The sequence below is a fragment of the Bos mutus genome, chromosome 2, assembly GCF_027580195.1.
Source record: "Bos mutus isolate GX-2022 chromosome 2, NWIPB_WYAK_1.1, whole genome shotgun sequence".
In the NCBI taxonomy this organism is placed as follows: domain Eukaryota; kingdom Metazoa; phylum Chordata; class Mammalia; order Artiodactyla; family Bovidae; genus Bos; species Bos mutus.
The window spans coordinates 133,800,603-133,815,371 of NC_091618.1; the positions used below are offsets into that span (position 1 = coordinate 133,800,603).

At 44.0% G+C, this 14,769-nt stretch overlaps 1 pseudogene; it reads left to right on the forward strand.

Moving 5' to 3' along the window:
• The first annotated feature begins 6,506 nt into the window (after positions 1–6,506).
• LOC102273386 (tubulin-specific chaperone A pseudogene) lies at positions 6,507–12,895 on the forward strand (annotated as a pseudogene).
• Positions 12,896–14,769: the final 1,874 nt, after the last annotated feature.

Here is a 14,769-nt window from a genome sequence, read left to right on the forward strand (position 1 = left end):
CCTAGATAGCATATTCAAAAGCAGAGACATTACTTTGCCAACAAAGGTTCGTCTAGTCAAGGCTAAGGTTTTTCCTGTGGTCATGTATGGATGTGAGAGTTGGACTGTGAAGAAGGCTGAGCGCTGAAGAATTGATGCTTTTGAACTGTGGTGTTGGAGAAGACTCTTGAGAGTCCCTTGGACTGCAAGGAGATCCAACCAGTCCATTCTGAAGGAGATCAGCCCTGGGATTTCTTTGGAAGGAATGATGCTAAAGCTGAAACTCCAGTACTTTGGCCACCTCATGTGAAGAGTTGACTCATTGGAAAAGACTGATGCTGAGAGGGATTGGAGACAGGAGAAGGGGACGACAGAGGATGAGATGGCTGGATGGCATCACTGACTCGATGGACGTGAGTCTGAGTGAACTCCAGGAGTTGGTGATGGACAGGGAGACCTGACATGGTGCGATTCATGGGGTCGAAAAGAGTCGGACACGACTGAGCGACTGATCTGATCTGATTTGAATGATGATTATGAGTTGAGAGTAGGATCCAGAGAAGCTGCAGAAAGTGACATTTCAGACATCTCACTCTCAACGTTCTGGGCACTCAGTGAGAGGAAGCAGAGTCCCCTCAAGCACACTTCACCCAGATGTCACTCAGAGGTGTGCACCATTCTGGCTATGAGACCCTCTCTTGTGAATTAAGCACTTAGCTAAAAAGCAGGAAGGAATTGACAAAAAGTGAACAATGCCTCTGAGTCAGCCTGGCTGCTGTACATACAAATCTCATCATTGCATCATTTTTCTAAGAAAATTTAAAAAAAAAACCTGAAATTTGAAGAATTTATGTAGTTAGTTCAAGATCACATAGCATGGTATAGTGGAAAAAGCATGGGGCTTGAATCTTGGTTCCAACATCTATTAGCTTGGACAAACTACTTAAAATCTTTGAGTCTCAACTCTCTAACCTGTAAAATGAGAAAACAAGAGGTTCTTGCCTCTGGCCAAGATGGAGTGACAAGACCAGATTCTCCCTCCTATTTGAAACAGTTGAAAAAATAGACAAAATACATGAAAAAACAGTTTTTAAGATACTCTACATCAAGCAACAAAGGACAGGGGCCACTAAGAGGTGGTCAACAAGTGAGAACAGCCTTATGATGGTTCCAGCTTACGGCTCAGAAAAAGGTTCCAGGCCACAGCCAAAGGAGAGAATTCCCTAGGACTCACAGTCTCTCTGAATTGAGGTTCTAGGGAGACTGGCTAGTTTCCAGAACAGAGTATCTGAGAAAGAGAAAAAAGAGAGAGAAAACTGCAGACTAGCAGAGGACCCTTCTTGAGTATTCACAGAGTCCTGATATATGCATAATCATGCAAGGTAACATAATCATGCAAGGAAACTATGGTCAATCAGGGAAAAGCTACCTTAAAAAAATGGAAGGTAGCAGTTCCGAGAACTCACATGGGGATGGAAATATTGCCTATCTCCAACACTCAGACTGGAAAATCTCAAGGTTAAAGGACACTGGGTGGAGTATACCGAAGGGTCTTGCCCCAGGAGTGTGGAAAAATTAACCTTAGGGTGAGTAAAACAGTAAAACATCCAGTTCTATCGAAAAGAATTTTAAATCCAAAAAGGATCAAAGTTGACCTAAATAATTTAACTGAATCTCACAACAAAATTCAAGGAAACTGGTGGCACTACAAAGTAACTATACAAAGGCTGTTGTTGTTGTTCAGTCACTAAGTCATGTCTGACTCTTTCCAAACCCATGGAATGCAGCACACCAGCCTTCCCTGTCCATCACCAACTCCTGGAGCTTGTTCAAACTCACATCCATTGAGTCAGTGATGCCAACCAACCATCTCATCCTCTGTCATCCCCTTCTCCTTCTGTCTTCAATCTTTCCCAGCATCAGGGTCTTTTCCAGTAAATCCGTTCTTCGCATTGGGTGGCCAAAGTATTAGAGCTTCAGCTTCAGCATCAGTCCTTCCAATGAATATACAGGGTTGATTACCATTAGGGTTGACTGGTTTTATCTCCTTGCAGTCCAAGGGACTCTCAAGAGTCTTCTCCAACATGACAATTTGAAAGCATCCATTCTTCAGTGCTCAGGCTCCTTTATGGCCCAACTCTCACATCCATACATGACTACTAGAAAGACCATAGCTTTGAATAGATGGATCTTTGTCAGCGAAGTGATGTCTCAGCTTTTTAATATGCTGTCTAAATTTGCCATAGCTTTTCTTCCAAGAAGCAACTGTCTCTTAATTTAATGGCTGCAGTCACCATCCACAGTGATTTTTGGAGTCCAAGAAAATAAATTTGCCACCATTTCCACATGTTCACTATTTACCAGGAAGTGATGGGACCAGATGCCAATCTTAGTTTTTTCAATGTTGTTTTAAGTTAATTTTTTTACCTTCTCCTCTTTCACCCTCATCATGAGGTTCTTTAGTCCCTCTTTCTACCATTACAGTGATATTATCTGCAGTCAAGGTTGTTGTCTCCTGGCAATCTTGATTCCAGCTTGTGATTCATCCAGTTTGGCATTTCACATGATGTATTCTGCATAGAAGTTAAATAAGCAGGATGACAATATGCAGCATTGAGGTACTCCTTTCCCAATTTGGAACCAGTCCATTGTTTCACATCTGGTTCTAGCTCTTGCTTCTTGACCTGCATACAGATATTTCAGGAGGCAGGTATGGTGGCCTAGTATTCCCATCTCTTTCAGAATTTTCTAGTTTGTTGTGATCCACATAGTCAAAGGCTTTCATGTAGCCAATGAAGCAGAGATTGATGTTTTGCTGGAATTGGCTTGCTTTTCCTATGATCCAGCAGATGTTGGTATTTGATCTCTGGTTCTTCTGCCTTTTCTAAATCCAGCTTGTACATCTGGAATTTCTCAGTTCATATACTGTTGAAGCCTAGCTTGAAGGATTTTGAGCATTACCTTGGTAGCATGTGAAATGAATGCAATAGTATGGTAGTTTGAACATTCTTTGGCCTTGCCTTTCTTTGGGATTGGAATGAAAACTTACCTTTTCCAGTCCTGGGGCCATTGCTGAGTTTTCTAAATTTCCTGGCATATTGAGTGCAACATTTTAACAGCATCATCTTTTAGAATTTGAAAGAGCTCATCCAATCAAAAATTACCAGACAGGTAAAGACACAGGGAAATACAACTCATATTTCTGACTGCAGGCTCTTAAGAAAAAGAAATTGGCAAGACAGGAAATGATGTTTCATTTAACTTTGGGTTATTTGTCTTGCCTCAAATCTTCATTAAAAAAACAAAAACAAAAATGTTAATCTTCTTAGAGAATAATAGAAAAGAGATCATCTGAAATTTATAAAGTATCTCGGTTAATAGGCTCATTTTAATAATAGCTGATCCGAGGAGAGGTTATTCTGCCAGCTCAGCAAGTCTCCTCGAGGACCTTCCAGGGTGATATTTACTGCTAAAACATAATAAAAATACAGAGAGTGGTTGCCATTCTTGGAGAACAGTAACACCCTGTTCTAAAATCTTACAAGTCATTTGATTCATTTTATTAACTAATTTTTATAAATGTCCAGCCAATGCTAAGCCAGAATTAGTGAACACAGTTCCCAGTCCACACAGGAAGGACTTTACCAAGGTAAAGAATAAATTGGTGAATAAATTGTCGGCCTCTACAGATGCAGGACCTGACCCAGACCTGGCCAAGAAGTCTTGCTTCTGCCAAGATGGACCCTTCAAACTGCTCCCAGACCCCATAGCTGGGCCTCTTGTGTGGCCAGCCAGAACCTGTAGCCTCTGCCTGCCTTGTCCACTGTCATGAGCCCCTGTAGCCTGTCTGCCTGGACGACAGCATGTGTCCAGCAGTTTTGGCTCACTGATCCTTGAAGTGCTCCAGGCTGGAATCCCTCTAAGATTATTTCTTGCCAGGCTTCCCACCCTCAGCCCCCAAAGCCTACATTCTGGACCCTGGGCTGGCTTGTTTCTGACTCTGTTGTTCCCATCAGTATTCATATGGCACTGTATCCCTGGAGTTCAGTCTCCACCTTCAGCTGCCCCGACTTGGGCCCTGGGGATGCAGAGGTGAATGGAAAAACACCCTCCCACCACCACTGAGCAGTACCCAGGCCAACAGACCAGAGCTACTTCCATTACTCCTAAGGTTGGGAAGGACTTGTGAGCAACTAAATGCCAGATTCTCTTTGGGGGAAATGTCCTCAAGAAAACAGCTGTTTTTGTTCCCAGAAGATCAAAGTGCAACACAAAAAGTTCTTAGAAAATATAAAACACTAAACAAGCATGTTCATTATTGGCCACAACTTTGCTTTCCACAAAACCACCCAGATGTCCATGCCCCTAGCAGATGTTCAATAACCACAGACCACTGGGTCACACCCAGAATCTCACACCAGACCCTGCATGAAAGGTTTTATTGCTCCTTTAATTCTCACAACAATCCTACAAAAAAGGCCTATAGTTGTCCCAGTTTTTAGAAAAGAACCTGACATGCAGAGAGTCAAAGTGACCTGCCCAGGAAGGTCATGCAGCTGAGAAGTGCAGAGCAAGAATGGAGCCGAGCACATAGCTCCAGTGTCTGAGTACCTAACCACTCTACAACACTGCCCTCTACAAATGCAGCCTGCAAGATACTGCAGAGGACTGCTCCTGCAAGAAAACATATATTGGGCAAACACTAAGTAGTCCTGCTACATGCCAGGTCCAGAAATGAGAATATCCAGCCCAGGCATCAAGGAGTCCTCATCACAAAGACCAGTCAGATTTGCAACAAGCCAGGATGACTTGGATTGTTAGTAGACTGGCAGTGCTTATCCACACAAGGTCCAAGTGCTTCCTCGCAGTTCACATGTGGAGCTTGGCTCACTGATCTACACACATCAAACCTGATCATTTTAATAGAGTTATCTCCCTTCTCCATGGTCACACCAGCAGCCTCCAATTTCCTATGGCCGCTGGGAAGCTGCCCCTGCCCACCTCAGGCCCTGCAGACAGACACAGAAACATAGAGTATTAGGATGTCTCCCCCTCTTCCTGGTCTGAAAAACCTATGCTTTTTACAATTTATTGTTTTTAATATTACCCCAGAAGTGGCAAAATTGCTTCTTTACTCGGTCTGCAAACAGGAGTTAAATACTCATGAAGTTGTAAGAAAGAATAAATATGTTATAAAATTGATTCTAATAAGCTTCTTTCCTCAAAAAACCAATTTAATGAATACAGTTTGACTTCTATTCCATTAATAGTATGCCCAATCACTCTGCTTTGTAAGAAGTGACTATATGCAGAGGATATTACTGTAGGACTACATTTTTTTCTGTACAATTAGCTGCACACGTTTTCTGACAGACTAATTTATGTACTAATGCTTTTTAAAAGCAAAGGCATTTTGCATAGAACTGTACTTCTTGGAATCCATCTGTTGACAAATGTGTGTGTTTCTCACTTTATTTGTTAATGTTGTCCCCTGCTCTGGGATGATCTGGCAGAGGAGTCAGCCTGTTTCCTGGATGAAATAAATACTAAAGGGTAATTAAAGACCAGATGTTAGAAGGTAGGAAAGTGCCCAAAAGGTGTGGTGAGTTCTTGGGTTGAACTTTTTGCTGCTATTAAGTGGGAATTGAATTAAAACATGATTAAAAGTTCTACTTTGGATTTCCTTGTTTGCCTATCACCTTCTCTACCGGGTGGAGGTCATTGCAAGTTTGTTAAACTAGCCCAAGAAAGCATCAAACCACAGTCCATCAATTTGGAATATGCTGGACTTCGTCAGGCTGGTTTGATATACAGGTAGAACTTGCCATCATCCACAGGGCACAGCTGAAGCTGTCCTCAGGGATTCAATCCTTTGTCCCAGGAGAGGAATAAGCCTGCTCCTCACTTGCAGAGGGCTTTGAAAATTACAAAACACTTTGATTTCCAATATTTTATTTTGTCCCAATCTTAACTGTTGATGCTCACCAGCCAAAGACCACCAGGAAGAGAAATAGAATTGGGTGCTTTACTTGATGGAACAAGGGAGGCGGCATACACAGGTGACATGAGGTGCTTTGATGCAAGGGAATCCAGAGAGCCTTACTATAGGATTGGGGCTTATGTCCGTAACTTTGGAAAACGTTCAAGGCAGCAGGAGTGTATTGTAGGTTGAGTACTGCAGGACAAGGAAACAACTCAAAAAGCAGATGTCTTGGTAAATTTTATCTGGGAGGCAAGGAGAACAGATCAAGGCTGGAGTTGTTGTGGGAGGAAAGTCAGGAGCCAATGGAGTTACCAGGTCATTGTGTGGCTGCCTAGTGTTGTTTGTCTGTCTGTTCCGGCAGGACTGGGAGGTAGGATCTTGTTCTAGCATGCTCACAGAGTGTTCAATTGTGTGTGCACCTGGGAGCTGTGGGCTGCTGCCTATGATCTCATAGCAATCCCCTGGGCAAGGTACAGTTCCTGGGATGGAGCAGCAAACAAATGTCAGTCAGATGACAGTAGGGCAGGTAGAGGGGAATAAATGAATGGGTACCTACGATCAACATTATCAGCATTTTACCAATGAGGAAATTCAGGCTCTGAAGGGGGTTGGAGGTCATTTTCCCTATTATGCCGGGGACCAGCCCCGGCTGATCCAGGGTATTCGAAGGGGAGACGGCGTCGGCGACGTATTCAAATGGTAATTAGAGATATAAAGAGTAATAGAATGAGGATAGCTCAGTAGGAAAATTCAGTGGAGAAAAGAGGCTGAGTAGCTTGGTTTACGTGGAAAATCAATATAACCCGTGACACCAGGTTAGCTCTGACCACGGAGGCCGCAGGCGCCCTCTCGAATAGCGGAAGGTGCCCCACCTTAGACACCTTCTCGAGTGGGTCTTAGAAGCCCAGGCAAATAAGTGGTCGCAGAGGATATCCACGCTCCAGATGGAGACTTCAGCCGGAAGTTAAAGGAAAGAATGACATGGGGAGACCAAGCATTGGTGAGCAAGGCCCGTAGCTTTATTTTTAACAGGGGCTTTTATACCCTAAGTTACACATAGAGGATAATAGGGGATGCAAAGTCAGCAGTCTTTGATTCTTATCAAAAACCAGGGTTTCTTTCCTGCAAATTTATCGTATACAAATGGTTTAGGTGATTTACATCATCTTCTGGCCAGAAGGCCTACTAACATTTTATGACTCTTGACAAGGACTTATCAACAAAGACTTATTTTCTTTAAGAGTAATTATTTTAAGGTTTGGCGCCATCTTCCAAAGATAAAATTGCATTCCTATAGGGTGGATGTGTAATGGGTTTACAACAAAGGAAAGAATTTATTACCTTAAGGGTCTAAAGTTACTAACACCAAGGCCGCTACTTATTTTTTCTACATACCAACTATATTAATTAATACACATTCAAGGATACAATTCAGGGGATGTGAAAACTTGGCAGCAAGCATTTGCTCATCAATGAAATCCTTTACTAGTTTATTCTGACAGTTTCTAACTCTCTGAGAGGTTCTAAGCTATTTGAATATCTTACGCTTCCTGTGCCTCTCGAGGCTGGGAGACTGTAAACAATCGTATGCATAGCTGTAGGAGTCCGGGTAAACTTGTCAGGCGAGTTAGAGAGCCATCTGAGGGGTTTGGATTTAAACACTCCTAATTGCCCAGGAACTTTATTAATTGGAGCTGTAAGTTAACTCTTTGACAGAGAGAGCGAGATGGTGGTAGGGGACAGCCCCCAGTAAAGTCAGAGGTGAGAGCACAAAGCAATAAAGTAGGCAGACTCTGGTTTTTGGGGGGAAAATGCTCGAGAATATCCGGGCGGACTCCTGAGGCTCAATCCCGCCTTTGCGTATGCCGAGCCTCCTTCCTCATGACCTTTGTCACGAGAGGAATGCCTCACCGGCTCCCGGCACTATTAGGCTTGGGAGGCAGAGAGAAGACTCACTCAGTGCCAACCTCTGGAATCTTACCTTAGTAAGCTTTTCACAGCACTATTAGCACCAACCTACCTTACAGGTCTGGAAACTATGGAAGAAGTGATCGACTCATAATCATCAAATGATTAGATACATAATTAACAAAAAGTGGCCTGTGGCTAACTCAAATACTCTGGTCTTTCTACCACTCCAGCTTTCTCAGGTCAGCTCCTATCTAGACAGAGCTGTAAATCGAACCTCAGGTCACAAAGTTGGTGGGTTTCCAGCATCAGTGGAGGTGAGGTTGGGGGTGCCTCCTGTCTGACTCTGCTCCTGTCACACTTTGGAAGCCCAGCCAACCCTGGCCTTGTTGTCTGCAGAGGCAGAGACACAGAGAAGGAAACAGGATCCCTTGATCCTGCAGAAGGCCAGGGCCAGATGGCTATGGAAGGAGCCTGAGCTCAACCAGGCAGCTCCCTAGAGGAGGTGTCTGTGAGCCAAAGGACAGGAAGAGAGCAGCTGCCCCAAAAGGGCACAGAGCAGCATGATGTTCATGATGTTTATGAAACAGCTGCAGTGGGGTGGTCATTCCTGTCCCTGTCACAATGTGAAAAACCTGAACTCTGCAGAGGCATGAGTTAGCAAGTTAGTGCAGCCAATGCTCAAAGTCAGGCCCACCGTGTTCCACAGTGCTATCTGGCACATGACAGATGGACAATGACTAACCTTTACGATGGGAGTTAGAGAATGCAGAAGGACCCATCCCTAGCTCTGCCATCTGCCTCCAACTCTCTCTGAGTTCTGAGGCATCTCTATGTCTGAAATGGAGCCCTGCCCAAATAAGCACTCCCTAGGCCAGGTTCATGGAGCCCAGGGACACACAGAAACTTGGAGACCAGTGAAGCTTCTTCACCAGCTTCTCCTCCTCTCCAGAACTGCTGCCCTCCAGGCTGATTTCCAGGTGGGAGTGAACTTTGGGTTGCATTTACACAAAGGTTCTGTTCAGATGCCATCACTCTAGGATGTTCCTATTCAGATGAGATGCCTCTGGACTCACTTCCCCACCTCCCAGTCAGGCTCCCCAAGTCTGCAAGGCTTGCCAGTGGGGCTTGTGGAGCCACCCACAGGTTCACCCAGGCTCCCTGGCAGCACTGTGGGCACTAAGGAAACACAATCTCCCCCGGCAGCTTTCCTGCCCACCCCACTGCTGCTCTCCACCCCAATCTGGGGAGGGATTTGAAGGAGCAACTCTTCACAGCAAGTTCAAATACCCAATTTCTTTGCCTGCTCACCTAATACTTGCCCTGCCACACAGATGGGCAAAATGCACCTTCAGCCAATGACATGAGCATCCTCCCACCGTGCACTGATAAGCAGTCACTGCTTTCCGAATCGCTCTCATCTTGACATCCTGGGACATAGGTACACCCTGTCAGTTTTCCTCTGCTTGCTTTGAGACTGAACTTAATCTTATAATTACATGAGATAAACTGATAAACTATTACTGACTTTGGGTAAAAGACCACAGTTAACTTGGAATCCTGTTCCCTCTCACTGAAAGATAGCGCACTTTGATTTGTTTGTGGTTGTTTAGTTTTTTTGTTTGTTTGTTTTAAGCAATGGAATTACAACTTCACAGAGCAGCTGGCAACTGTGAAGCAGAAGGGAAAGTGTGCATGTATGAGAAATCACCCTTCATTTTCCTTCCAAATGATTCAAAGCATAAATTTGCTTGAGATAGCATCTTGCAAATAACAGGACATCAAAAGGGAAGGAAGTGAATCTTAGCAGCAAAATCCTGGTGATTCCAAGACATGAATTTACCAAATGGTTCTGGTGAACTCCCTTCAAACATTGGTTCCTCCATCTTCTTGAAGACCCACCAGCAGAGGCCAACTCAGAGGAGGAGGAGGAAAGCAATGCTTCCAGGGAGAGAAAAGCTAGCCTGTGTTCAGCAGCTCCTGCACCAATCACACATCCCACCAGCACAGGCTCCTGAGGATTAATCCCCAGATTGTCTACCAGTTTGCTTGCTCCTCCCACAATATGACCACTCCCTACAAAAGTTATTGGATGAGAACAGATCAAACCCAGTGATCCATTGGCTAATCATCCATCAATCACCTCCACCTCAAAGGTTGGAAATGAGAGACAGAGAAAGCATGTGCAATTGGTGAGAGAATTTTAGTTAACGAGGTTGCATTGAACTCAGGTTTCATGATCATATTAGACAGAGGCACAGAGAAAAGGTGGCAGAAACAGAGAAGGAAAGAGGCAGTGCAAATAAGCTCATACCTGGAGGGGAAAATAAAAGCCATGGAAGGGAAGTTGTCACTAAAGGACAGTTTTCCCTAAAGGGAAGTTGTCACTAAAGGACAGTTGTCACTAAAGGAAGTTGTCACTAAAGGAGTGTTCCAGCTCCCAGCCCTGTACCTATGGTTCTAATGTGTCTCCTCTTGCAGCCTGTCCAATCTTCCTAACAGGCCTGCAGTGCAGTAATGAGGAAGCTGAGGTGTCAAAATTTTAAGTTATTTACCAAAGTTATGCAAAGAATTGTTATTGTTGCTGTTGTTCAGTCACTAAGTCATGTACAACTGTTTGTGAACCCCATGGACTGTAGCACACCAGGCTCCTGTGTCCTCCACTATTTCCCAGAGTTTGCTCAAATTAATGTCCATTGAGTTGGTAATGCTATCTAACCATCTCATCCTCTGCCTCCCCCCTCTCTTTTTGCCTTCAATCTTTCCCAGTATCAGGGTCTTTTCCAATGAATTGGCTATTCATGTCAGATGGCCAAAGTAGAATACCTGATCCCAAGGACATTCTCGATTTTTGAAGCCCCAGTCATCCAACCTCAAAAATGAAATTTGTAGGAAGACCCTCTTGGCCTCGATCATATGAGTCTTTTTTTTTTTTTTTTTTGCTCATTCATGCATCCACTCATCAATCTTTGAAAGCACCACCAAGCTCCAGGTCCTTCCAAGGCATTGGGATACTCAGACGCTGACTCTGCCCACTATGTTTCATGAGGAGCTTGTGTCCTGACTGCTAAGTCCCACAAGAGCACTCTGCAGGCACCCATCCTTCAGCCCAGCTTGTGTCCTAGTGTGGCCTGTCTGGGTCCTGGTCATATATAACTTGGTACTCTTTGTTCTGGCTCATTTTTTAAAAAATTTGAGATTGTCCCCATGTACCATCTTGTGCACTTTACACACTATCTGTCTTTAGCACACTCATTCACACACTCACACCTGACTGGAGAGAAACTGGGTGGGTAACATACAAACCTCTGTCTTTGAATGGGGATGTCCTGTTTCCCAGTTCTGCACTCATTGGGACCACAGCTCTTGTGTGGTGGGAGTGGTTTCCACCTGGTGTGATCCCATCTGAAAACGAGTCCCTGGGGGCCTGCTCAGTCCCTGAGGGCCATGCTTCCTCCCCACCTCCTCTGTAATGAGGGGCTGCAGAATTCATCTGTGTGGTTACCTACACAGATTAAATGGCTCCCCAGTTTCAATTACAAGATTTGAGACAAGTTAAACCACCCCATCTAGGGCTTCCCAGGTGGCTCCATAATAAAGAATCTGCCAACCAATGCAGGAAGCATGGGCTCAATCCCTGGGTCAGGAAGACCCCTTGGAGAAGGAAATAGCAACCCACTTCAGTATTCTTGCCTGGAAAATTCCATGAACACAGGAGCCTGGCAGTCTACAGTCCATGGGTTGGCCAAAGAGTTGGACATGACTTAACAATTAAACAACAACAAACCAACCAACCTTTAAACTTTAATTTTCTCACTTTCAAAACAGGGTAATAAGAAGGACCATCTCCTAAAACTAATGAAATAAAAGGAACTAAGCTCTTAACACTCAAGCAGGGCCTTGGTGGCACTGCACCCTCACTCTCCTCATTCTGGCCTCATTGGCATCACCCTGGGCCCTCTCCCCACAGCCTTCTGCTGAAGCTTGATACTGGGAAGACACTTAACCCCTTTGTGAGGAGAGATACCTCCTCCCTCTCCCTTCACCAGCAAACAGCCCAGCAGAGTCCAGACATTGTGTCCATCCTAAACCTGCATACAGGTGTTGGGTGTGTGCATGTGAAGTCCTGGAGGAGCTCCTCAACCCATGGCTCATGAAGATGAGAAAAGTGCTTGTAGCAAGGAAGACCCCACTTGGAGAACTGAGCTCAATGTATGTCACATACTTAAAATAGAAAAGCTACAGTGTGGGCTCTGACCTGTTTTTACTTTCATCCATCAGTGAACAAAAACAATATAGGTCTTAATACAGGGAATTCACTGTAGTTTGTCACAAAAGGAAAATCACACCAAAGGGTCACAGCTGCATTGTTTTCAGCCTACATATATATCACACATACATACATACACACATTCACACTCAAAGTCCAGGTGAAAAATCAGGCAGAAAACTCTCAATTCACTTACAGAATTTTTGACAGTTAACCAAAGGTGTTATGAAATTAAAATTAGCATAGGCACATAGTTTTCTTTTAATTTAAAAATAAAATATTGAAAGACTTTGGGCAGGGAGTGGTCAAGATGGCACAGTAAGAAGGTCCTGAGCTCACCTTCTCCTACAAGCACAAGAAAATTACAACTATTTGAGCCCCTCCTTTCTGCAGCACTCGAGGGACCACGGCCAATCCTCGAGTGAGGCAGATCAAGATCAAAACTGGTGTGGTGAAGTGATTGGTCAAAGAAAAAATGATGTATGAAAAAGAAGCAAAACAACAAGAAGAAAAGATTGAAAAAAATGAAAGCCAAAGATGGTGAAAACTATGCTATTAAAAAACAGGCTGAGATCCTGCAGGAGTCCTGGATGGTGATTCCATACTGCCAGCACAGGTTGGAAGCTGCACACACTGATCTTCTGCAGTTATTAGAGAGTGAAAAAGACTTGAAAGAAGCTGAGAAATATAAGAAGGCACGTTTAGTACTGGATTCAGTGAAATTAGAAGCCTGAATTTTTCTGTACAGGGTATTTTTTGCATTAAATCCTGGGATCCATTCCACAATTTATTATTTTTGACCACTGCTATGTGTTCAAGTAGTACAAAAATGTGATTCTTTTTATGCAGTGCATATATTTTTCTTTGCCTAATTTAATGTGTCAAATAAATGAGTTCATCTAATAAAATTGCTTCTTTCATACAAAAAAAAATTACAACTATTTACAGAGTAACTATCTAGGAGAACAACCTGAAGGCTAGCAGAAAAGATCTCCTACAACTAAAGACATAAAGAGGGAACCACAAAGAGGCATGTAGGAGGGGTGGATTCACGGTACAGTCAAGGCCCAAACTCCAGGTGGGCGACTTCCATAAAGAAAGATAATCACAACTGCAGAGGTTTTCTCCAAGGAGTGAGGGGTAGAAACTCCCCAGCCAAAGATCCTGCATTGAGAAGATAAGCCCCCAGAAGATCTGGTCTTGAAGGCCAGGGATTTGCTTTAGGAGAGTCAGAAGCTGTAGGAAACAGAGACTCCACTCTTGAAGGGCAAAATCTCATACTCCAAGACCCAGTGCAGAGGCAGTAATTTGAAAAAAGCCTGGATCAGACCTACCTGCTGATCTTGGAGAGTCTCCAGGAGGCAGCTGACACTCTTCCTAGAGACAGAGACAGTGGTGAAGCCATTTTGGGCATCTTACTCCCCCACAAAAACACTGGTGCTGACATATATCAGATCGGAATCTTCCCTCTAGCCTCTTGCCTGGGGCTCACTGCCCACCAGTCAGCTGGAGTCAGTCCTGAAACCAAGTCTCAAGCAGCCAGCTATGAGAAGAACCACATACAGCCACAAATGGCACCAGCCCCAGGACTCCCTGGAACCCCCAACTAGCCACTCCTCTGGGACTAGCCCTTCCTACAGTGACTGGCAACCTTCACATGAGGAAAGACCTGACGGCCAGTAGGGCCAGGAGCCAGCTCTGTGATTGTCCGATCACATCACCCAGACCCATGCAGCACAAACAAGACGCACCCCTAGAACACAGAGGTCCAGGAACAGAGGGGAGTGCTCTGCTGGGACACACACATCTCCCACATAAGGTGATTCTCCAGGACTGGAAAATGTAACTGATATACCAATGATGTTGTTGTTTAGTTGCTAGTTTGTGTCTGACTCTTTTGTAATCCCATGGACTGTAGCCTGCCAGGCTCCTCTGTTCATGGGATTTCTCAGGCAAGAATACTGGAGTGAGTTGCCATTTCCTTCTCCAGGGGATCTCCCCAACCCAGGGAGTGAATCAACATCTCCTGAGTCTCCTGCATTGGCAGGCAGATGATTTACCACCTGGTAAACCTGATATACCCAATATGTAGAACTAAAAAGAGAGTCAGGCAAAATGAAAATACAGAGGAATATAGTCCAAACAAAAGAATAAGACAAAAACTCAGAAGAAGAACTGAGCAAAGTGAAAATAAGTGATATGCCTAATAAAGAGTTCAAGGTAATGATCATAAAGATGCCCAATGAACTCAGAAGAACTGTGAAAAGTTTAACAAGTTAGAAAATGTAAAGAAGAACCAAATATAAATGAAGTGACTAAAATAAAATATATATTAGTAAGAATCAACAATAGATTAGATGATACAGAAGAATGGATCAGAAGGCAGAATAGTGGAAACCACCCAAGCTGAACATTAAAAAAAAAAAAAAATCCAAAGAAGGAATTTAAAGAGAACTCTGAAAGAACATCAAGTCTACTAACATTTGCATTATTAGGGGTCCAAAAAGAAAAGAAAGGGAGTGGTTGTGGTGGTTTAGTTGCTAAGTCGTGTCTGACTCCTACAACCCCATGGACTGTAGCCCACCAGGCTCCTCTGTCCATGGGATTCTCCAGGCAAGAATACTGGGGT